General features: G+C 38.9%; 1 pseudogene; it reads left to right on the forward strand.

Moving 5' to 3' along the window:
* LOC138172097 (solute carrier family 22 member 15-like) overlaps positions 1-10453 on the forward strand; it is a 98103-nt pseudogene extending 87650 nt beyond the window's left edge.
* Positions 10454-10553: the final 100 nt, after the last annotated feature.

Genomic DNA, 10553 nt, shown 5'->3' on the forward strand with positions numbered 1-10553 from the left:
CCATCCATCCATCCATCCATCCATCCATATAAGTATATGTTAGATTTCCTTCCTCTTCAACCCCTGTGTATGTTGTGGGGGAGGGTTGGAAGGGAAGGACAGCAGAGGACTCTAAGGTAGTCAGTGGGTTGCTACAGGAAGAAGTATACCCCCAGGGTAGCCAAGCCCCAGGTATCCTGCCTTAGTTACAGCAGGGACAAGATCAGAGTGGTTTATCCTCAGATTCGCTTCCGCTGCATGAATTTTGACCATAGCAATGAGGTTTTAGAAGGACTATGACCTGGGTCAGTGGGAGGAGAACACTATGCTAATGAGGTAATTAATTTTTCAGTTTTGAGGCATTATAATCATTACTTTGGTCTAGCTGGTCCATTTTGGGTAAATTCTAACCTCATTCCATCAACAAGTATTTACTGAGGACTTACTTTGTGTTGGCTCTGTGTATACAAAGAATTAAGCTCCAAGGAGCCTCCTTATAACTCTGTTCCATGTACCCTACTGCCTAAGGGCCTGTAGACAAGCCAGTGGGTGGTACAGTGCCAGGAGCTCTGGACCTGGACTGGAGTCAGGAAGACCTAAGTTCACACATGGTCTCAGACACTTCCTAACTGTGTGACTCTGGCAAATCATTTAACCTTCCTTTTCCTCAGTTTCCTTTTCCTTAAAATGGGGATAATAACAGCACCTGCCTCCCAAAGACATAATGTTTACAAACTGCTTGTAAACCGAGTGCTATCCAAAAGCTAGCTCTTATTATACAAAGCTTATATCCCTTAGGGCAGTGGCTTTGACATTTTTTGGTACCTGGACCCCTTTTCACAAGGCTAAACATTTTTGAGGATCTCCTCCCAAAGAGCTTTTGTTTATTTGTTTATCAATAGTGACTGTGGGGGGGATGGGGTGGGGGTGGAGCCAAGATGGCAGACCGGAAGCAGTAACTTTTCTAAGCTTCTCTGTGAATCCCGTCACTAAACTTTAAAAAGTGAATCTGGGGGTGACACAGTGAGTAAAGCGCCCGCGGAGTCAGGATGAACTGAGTTTGGTTCTGGCCTCAGACACTTAACACTGACACACACACAAAAACCTAGCCGTGTAACCTCGGGCAAGTTACTTAACCCCAATTGCCTTCCAAAAGGCAAATGATAACAACAACAAAAAGTGAATCTGAAGGATTTTGGAGTGTCAGAAAGCGTGGCTGAATCCAGCCCAGGAAGGTGCCCATGTGGGGCTAGGCAGGGGGAGCACAGAGCATGTGGGGGCTGCAGCAGCTTGGATGACAGAGCAGACTATAGCAGAGAGAGAAGGAGCCCCAGCCGGCAGAATCACCCACCCCAAGGGTGATTCGGAGCTGTCTCACCAGCATCTCACCATGGAATGGGAGGATCCACTGGAGCTGGGTAAGAGAGGGCTGGGGCCCCCAGCAGAGACAGCAGCTTCTCCTGGGGCTATCAGCCCCCAGCCTGGAAGTTTAGAAATCACCTGCCAGACTTTCCAGGGGCTAGGATGCCAAAGTAAACTCTGGCTTCTCCGATTCCCCCTCCCTGACCTAGAAAACTCTGAGATGTGTCCCACCCAGAGTGAAATCCTGAGACAGTGGAAATAGCCTCGGGCTTGGGAGTCACTGAGAAGGGGTGTAACTAAGGCAGCAAGGAGTCTGAAGAGAAGAGGGGGAGGGGTCCCAACAAGCCCCACCTCACCTGACCAGCAAAAGCCTGCCTGCCCGTAGCCCAGGGGCATAGAGGCAGAAATCTGAAGTGGCTCCATACCACCCCTCCTCCACAGATTACTCTGTGCATCTCAGCATAACTCAGGGGAAACACTGAGACTCCTGGCCTTGGCCTCAGTCTAGACACCCAGAGGCAACATCATACAAAGTCAACAACCAGGGCCTTAGCCCAGCCTGAGAAATTAGGAAATGGGAAATTACAATGGAAAGGAAGGGAGCTGAGAAGGGGAAGGGGAAGGCAAGAAAATTGATTAGAGCTTATTATAGAGAGCAAGAACCACCAAATACAGAGGACAACATGGACTCTACACTCACACCTGAGATCACAGAAGGAAATATGATCTGGTCTCAAGCCCAAAAAGTATTCTTGGAGGAGCTCAAGAAAGATTTTAAAAGCCAAATTAGGGAGGTAGAAGACAAATTTAAATCTACAGTGACCAAATTGGAAAAAAGTTTCACTGAAGAAAACAAATCCTTAAAAAAAGTAAAATTAGTGAACTAATTGGAGAAAATACCTCCCTAAAAAAGGACCTTCAAAAACTAACCAAAGAGAATAATTCACTAAAAATTAGAATCAGTCAAATTGAAGCTCAGGACTCTATGATGCACCAAGAGTCAATCAAACAAAACATGAAGATTGAAAAATTGGAATAAAGTGTAAAATATCTCACTGGAAAAACAGCTGACCTAGAGAACAGATCCAGGAGAGAAACTTAAGAATTATTGGTCTACAACAAAGCCATGATGAAAAAAGCAGCCTGGACAACATCCTCCAAGAGATTGTCAAAGAAAACTGTCCTGAAGTCCTGGAATCAGAAGATAAAATAGTTATAGAAAGAATTCACTGGACTCCTCCTGAAAGAGATCCCAAATTGAAAACTCTAAGAAATATAGTAGCCAAATTGCAAAATTACAAGATTAAGGAGAAAATACTGCAAGCAGCCAAAAAGAAACAATTCAAATATTGTGGAATTACAGTCAGGATCACCCAGGACCTAGCAGCTTCCACATTAAAAGATTGGAGGGATTGGAATTTAATATTTTGTAGGGCAAAAGAGCTAGGACTGCAACCAAGGATTAACTACCTGGCAAAACTGAGCATAATCTTTCAGGCAAGGAGATGGTTATTTAATGAAATAAGGGACTTCCAGATTTTCCTGATAAAAAAGCCAGGGCTCAATGGAAAATTTGATCTCCGATTACAAGACTCAAGAAAGACATAAAAAGGTAAACAAGGAAAACACACACTTCTCATGCACACATGCACATAACTTGGCATGCAATAAGAGCAAAATATTCACATCCCTCTATGAGAAGCTGATACTGTCAATATCTAAATCTATATGATTATCATGACCTTTAAAAGGGTTATACATACATAGAGGTGTGGGTATAAATGAACTAATCTGATGATATAAAAAAACCTTATTAAGGGTGTCAAAGGGACTGTAATGGGATAAAAGGAAAGGATGAGACAGAAAAAGGTAAATTATAACATACAAAGAGGCACAAAAACACATTATAGTAGAAGGGAAGGAAAGAGGGAGAGGAACATCATTTGAACATTATTGTCACTGGTTCTAGTTCAAAAAGGGATCAACATAATCAGATAACTTTAAGATTCTAATGTGAAAAGACATGAGAACTCATTAAATAGAGGGAAAGGAGGGAGGGAGAGGAGCACTGTATGAAATTTACTCTCATTGGCTTGGAGTCAAAGGGGGAATAACATACTCTGATAAGTATAAAAATCTATTGTGTCCTATAGGCAGCAGGAGGGTAAGGGAGGATAAAAAGGGGTGGATTAGAGGGAAGGGAAATAGTAGTAAGGGAGAGGGTAGGTAAAGAAGGGGGGGTCACTGGGAGGAGGGAACACTGAGGGAGGTGGTGGTCAAAAGGAAAACCCTTAAGGAGGGGAAAGGAGAAGGAAGAAACAAAAACATAAGCAGGGGAGGGAATAGGATGGAGGGGAAGAGACAGATAGTCATCATTACTGTGAATGTGAATGGGATAAACTCTTCCATAAAACAGAGGCAGATAGCAGAATGGATTAAAAACCATAATCCTACAATATGCTGTCTACAAGAAACATATTTGAAACAAAGGGATACCCACAGGGTAAAGGTAAAAGGCTGGAGTAGAATATATTATGCCTCAGCTAAAGAAAAAAAGCAGGGGTAGCAATCCTTATCTCAGATAAAGCAAAAGCAAAAATAGATCTAATTAAAAGAGATAAGGAAGGAAACTATATCCTGCTAAAAGGCACCATCAAGAATGAAGCAACATCATTACTTAACATATATGCACCAAGTGGTGTAGCATCCAAATTCCTAGAGAAGAAATTAAGGGAATTAGAGGAAGAAATAGATAGCAAAACTATAATAGTGGGGGACCTTAATCTCCCCCTCTCTGAACTTGATAAACCTAACCTCAAAATAAACAAGAAAGAAGTTAAGGAGGCTAATAGAATTTTAGAAAGGCTAGATATGATAGATCTCTGGAGAAAACTGAATGGGGATAAAAAGGAATATGGTTTCTTCTCAGCGGTTCATGGCACATACTAAAAAATCAACCATATTCTAGGGCATAAAAACCTCACAATTCAGCGTAGAAAGGCAGAAATATTAAATGCATCCTTCTCAGATCATGATGCAATAAAAATTATATGCAGTAAAGGGCCATGGAAAGACAGACTAAAAACTAATTGGAAATTAAATAATTTAATCCTAAAGAATGAGTGGGTCAAACAAGAAATTAGAAACAATTAGTAATTTCATTCAAGAGAATGATAATAATGAGACAACATACCAAAATTTGTGGGATTCATTAAAGGTAGTTCTTAGGGGAAGTTTTATATCCCTAAGTGCATACATGATTAATTTAGAGAAAAGGGAGGTCAATGAATTGGGCATGCAATTGAAAAACCTATAAAAAGAGCAAATTTTCAATCCCCAATCAAATACTAAATTAGAAATATTGAAAACCAAAGGAGAGATTAATAAAATTGAAATTAAGAAAACTATTGAATTAATAAATAAAACGAAGAGCTTGTTTTATGAAAAAAACAATAAAGTTGATAGACCCTTAGTCAATATGATAAAAAAAAAAGAAAGAAGAAAACCAAATTGTGAGTATCAAAAATGAAAAAGGTGAATCTACCCCCAATGAAGAGGAAATCAAAACAATAATTAGGAATTATTTTTCCCAATTGTATGCAGATAAATTTGACAATCTTAGTGAAATGGATGAATATTTACAAAAATAAAAGTTGCCCAGATTAATTGAAGAGGGAGTAAATTACTTAAATAACCCCATCTCAGAAAAAGAAATCAAAGAAGCCATCAGGGAACTCCTTAGGAAAAAATCTCTGGGGCCAGATGGATTTACCAGTGAATTCTATCAAACATTTAAAGAACAATTGATTCCAATACTCTACAAACTATTTGGGAAAATTAGTGAAGAAGGAGTCCTACCAAATTCTTTTTATGCCACAAATATGGTACTGATGCCCAAATCAGGAAGAGATAAAACAGAGAAAGAAAATTACAGACCAATTTCCCTCATGAATATAGATGCAAAAATTTTAAATAAAATATTAGCTAAAAGACTACCACAACTTGTCTCAAGAATAATACACTTTGATCAGGTAGGATTTATTCCAGGAAAGCAAGGATGGTTTAATATTAGGAAAACCATCAGTATAATTGATCATATCAACAATAAAACTAGCAGAAACCACATGATTATCTCAATAGATGCAGAAAAGCCTTTTGACAAAATATAGCATCCATTCCTATTCAAAACACTAGAAAGTATAGGAATAAATGGAGCCTTCCTTAAAATAAGAGGTAGCATCTATCTAAAGCCATCAGCAAGTATTATATGTAATGGGGATAAGCTAGAAGCATTTCCAATAAGATCAGGGGTGAAACAAGTGTCCACTATCACCCCTCTTATTCAGTCTGGTACTAGAAATGTTAGCAGTAGCAATTAGAGAAGAAAAATAAATCAAAGGAATCAAATTAGGCAAAGAAGAGACCAAACTATCACTCTTTGCACATGATATGATGATATACTTAGAGAATCAAATTAAAAACTACTTGAGAGAATAAATAAATTTGGCAAAGTTGCAGGATATAAAGTAAGCCCACATAAATCCTCAGCATTCCTGTATATTTCTAATGAAATTCAACAGCAAGAGATAGAAAGAGAAATTCCATTTAAAGTTACTGTAGACATTATAAAATATTTGGGAATCTACCTGCCAAAACAAACCCAGGACCTATATGATCACAACTACAAAACACTTTTCACACAAATAAAGTCAGATCTAACTAATTGGAAAAATATCAATTGCTCGTGACTGGGTTGAGTTAATATAATAAAAATGACAATTTTACCCACATTAAATTATATATTTCGTGCCATACCAATCAATTTACCAAAAAACTACTTTATAGGGCTAGAAAAAATAGTAACAAAATTCATTTGGAAGAACAAATGGTCCAGAATATCAAGGGAATTAATGAAAAGAAATGCTAGGGATGGTGGACTAGCTATACCAGATTTAATCTGTATTATAAAGCAGCAGTGATCAAAACTACTTGGTACTGGCTGAGAAATAGAGGAGTGGATCAATGGAATAGATTAGGCACACGAGACTCAGCAATCAATGACTATAGTAATCTATTGTTTGATAAACCCAAAGACCCCAGTTTTGGGGATAAGAATGCAGTATTTGACAAAAACTGCTGGGAAAACTGGAATATAGTATGGCAGAAACTGGGCATAGACCATTATCTAACACCATATGCCAAAATCAAGTCTAAATGGGTGCATGATCTAGGTATAAAGGTTGATACTATAAGCAATCTTGGTAAGCAAGGAATAGTTTACCTGTCAGATCTGTGGAGAGGGAAAGACTTTATGACCAAACAAGAATTAGAGAGCATTATAAAATGCAAAATGGATAATTTTGATTACATTAAATTGAAAAGCTTCTGTACAAACAAAGCCAATGTAACCAAGATTAAGAGGGAGGTGGGAAATTGGGAAAGAATTTTTTACAACCTATGTCTCTGATAAAGGACTCATTTCTAAAACATACAGATAATTGAGTCAAATCTATAAGAATAAAAGTCATTCCCCAATTGATAAATGGTCAAAAGATATGAACAGGCAGTTTTCAGAGAAAGAAATTAAAGATATCTATAAGCATATAAAGAAATGTTCTAAATCACTATTGATTAGAGAAATAAAAATAACTCTGAGGTACCACATGTTACCAGTCAGATTGGCTAAGATGATAAAACAGAAAAATGACAAATGATGGAGAGGATGTGGGCAAATTGGAACACTAATGTATTGCTGGTGGAGTTGTGAACTGATCCAACCTTTCTGGATAGCAATCTGGAATTATGCCCAAAGGGCTATAAATAATTTCATACCCTTTGACCCAGCAATACCACTCCTAGGGTTATATCCCAAAGAGATCATAGAAGTGGGAGGAAGACCCATATGTACAAAAATATTTATAGCAACTCTTTTGTGGTGGCAAAGAATTAGAAATTAAGGGGGTACCCATTAATTGGGGAATGGCCGAACAAGTTGTGGTATATGTATATAATGGAATACTATTGTGCTATAAGAAACAAGGAGCAGATGGACTTCATATTTACCTGGAGAGGCTTATACAAACTGATGCTGAGTGAGAAGAGTAGAACCAGGAGGAATTTGTACACAATTACAGACACAACGTATGTGTGATGACCACCTTTGATAGACTGGACTCTTCTCAGCAATGCAGTGATATAAGTCAGTCCCAAAAGACTCATGATGGAGAGAGATGTCTACATCCAGAGAAAGAACTAGAAAGAAGTGAGTTTGAATCCAGATTGAAGAAAACCACCTGATCTTTTTCTTTTTGTTTGGTTTTATTTCCTCTTTACCATTTTTCATTCTATCTGATACAATCCGTCTTTATAACCTGACTAATGTCTAATGTGAAAGTATTTGCAGATCCTATACTCCATGGTAGCCACCAGGGGGGGGGGGGGGTGGTGGGGTGTGGTAGGGGGGGGGGAGGGGAGGGAGGGGGACAAAATTTGAAACTCAAGGAATTGAATCTTGTAAACTAAAAGTAAACAAACAAATTAATAAATAAATTAAAAAATAAAATAAACATACACAAATAGTGACTGTGTTAGGGATGAAAACATCTTATCTTGTTATTATGAAAAAGTTTTGGCCTCATGGGTCCCTGAAGGTCCCCAGACCACAGTTTAAGAACTACTGCCTCAGAGGAAAGCAAATCCCTATTTTATAATGAGGTCACTGAATTTACAGGAGGACTGAGTAGAGAATGACATGATAAATGTGAAGACTGCCTGAACCACAGATGCTGTGATTTGAATTTATTATTTTTATTCACTCTTCTGACATGATAAATAGAGGATTCAGTCTCAGTTGATTTAAGGGAAGAGGCAGAAAGACAGACCCAGATTTAGGTACCACAGAAGTTTTAATCCTGCCTCTTTTTGTGTCTTTTAATAGGTGTGTTAATGAAAGGAAACCATCTTTGAAATCCTCTGAAAGGACAATGGCTCTAATCAACAGTTTGGGCATTTTTTAATCAAGGAATTCTTGCAATTAAATCAGGAAGCCATTGTTTGATACTAGGTGGGAGAAAGAAACTGAACTCTGGAGATCAGTGGATGTGATGAGGTAGGAGGAGGGCCACATTTATCAGAGCTTGTAACTGGGGAAATTAAACATCGGTGGATCCCTGAAGCAGAGGAGAAACAAATCAGTGAATGAAGAATGAAAAGTGGCCGGTCATCTTGGTACCCACAGAAGGAGTTAATGAATGGCAAGTACAGGACCTTGGCACAGCTGGATTTTTTGGGTCATTAGAACACCGTGTACATGTACACAGGAACCAAAATGAAATTGGACAATAGCAACAGAGTGGAATCTTGTGCCTAATCTGATGAGTTTGTCAAGGTAGAGTGTTGCAAATGTCCGCCATTGGAGGGTGACTTCCATGAGGCTCATTGTTTGTCCAATGGAACTTTCCTCCTCCCCACCCCCACTCTTTCTCATTTTCCTTTCATGGACTTTCAGTGACAGAATACCTCATGGCTGTGATCAAAGATTTTTTTTTTTTTGTATTGGTTTTATACTCTCAAGTGGCTTGCTAATTAGATTACCATGGACTTTAAAGAAAGTCAGTCAAGATGTGCCAGGTAGGTTCCCTACCACCCTCAAAGAAATTGCATTCTTTAGGAATCTGTCATAAGCATTCAGTCAATGGTTGCAGAGTGGACAAAGAAAAGAAAGAATGAGCCCTCACTATGATAGCACTGGTGTGGGGACTGGGAAGAGTGGTATGGGTTGAATGCTATTTAATGCATTTTCATTCAGGGAAGAGAATCATTCATGGTGTAGTGGGTAGAGAGCTGGCCTTGGATCCAAAAAGATCTGAGTTCAAGTCCCGCCCTTTATGAATACTGAGTGTGTCACCCTCGGCAAATCATTTAACTTCTAGTGTTCCAGGCACCTCTCTAAGATTGAGTTGCAAGGAAGGTGCCCACCTGCATTGGTAGGGGGAAGTTTCCTCATTTAGGAGTTCCCTATATCAGGGATCACAGGTCTCCTCCCTATCCTCTATCCTTCTCAGTTAATGAAGATTCATATTCATTTTGCAAGGCATGGCAGGTCTATATAGCCAGAATTTTGCATTTCTCATTCTGCTTCTGATTATCGCCTGTGGCAGCATGAAAGGGAGTGCCAAGATACAGCTGAAGCTGCCTCCCTGCTGGGTTAATTGGTATTTAAAACATTCTTCCCATTAGGTAAAAGGTACTTAGGACCTCTGTTTCTAGGGGAACCAGGAAGCATTTATCAACGATAATTTTATTGCCTACAGGATAAAATAGAAAGTCCTCAGCCTGGCTTTTAAGCCACTCCAGAATCTGGCTCCAGCCTACTTTTCTTTTCTCATTGGACTGCACTCTCCTTCTTTCCTGTACACCAAGTTCCAGACAAATTGGACTATTAGCTGTATATTGGACTTGACATTCCACCCCCCATCTCTCTGCATTCTCAGAAGTTGTTTCCCATGACAGATATCCATTCTCTTCTCCTCTCTCCCTCCAAAGCTGTATCTTTCTTCTTTTTAAAAAAAATTCAATTTTATTGTCAGATCTGCATTCTTTCCCTTGCATCTCCCCTCACTCCAGTGAGAAAACAAGAAAAATAAATCCTGTTACAAATGTGTTCAATCAAAGCAAAACGAATTCCTGTATTGTCCATGTCCAAAAAAAAAATGCTCTATTCTTCCCTCTAAGTTCATTTCCTCTCTTTCTCTTTCTGGAGGTGGATAATATGTTTCATCATGAGTCCTCTAGAATTGTGGTTTATTATTGTGCTGAACAATTTCAGAATTGTCTTTACAATAGTATCATAATTGTGTAAATTGTTTTCCTGGTTCTACTCACTTCATTTGTGCATCAATTCAGAGAAGTCATCTCTGCTTTTTCTGAAGTCATCCCCTTTATAGATGTATCTTTCTCTAAGATTCCTCTCAGGTGCTACCTCCTCTGTGAAGCCTTTCCAGATTCCTTAGTTGCCATCACTCTCTGTGTCTTCTAATTATCTTAGAATCATAGTAGCATAGATTTAATACTTTGCACAGTGTCTGGCATATAGTAGGTGCTTAATAAACGGTTGTTTTCTTCTTCCCTCCCATCTTCCTTCCTTCCTCTTTCCTTCCTCCTTTCCTTCCTTCCTTCCTTCCTTCCTTCCTTCCTTCCTTCCTTCCTTCCTT

The sequence above is a fragment of the Petaurus breviceps genome, unplaced genomic scaffold, assembly GCF_028583685.1.
Source record: "Petaurus breviceps papuanus isolate PSGF00001 unplaced genomic scaffold, PetGlider_PUasm1.0 490, whole genome shotgun sequence".
Classification (NCBI taxonomy): Eukaryota; Metazoa; Chordata; class Mammalia; order Diprotodontia; family Petauridae; genus Petaurus; species Petaurus breviceps.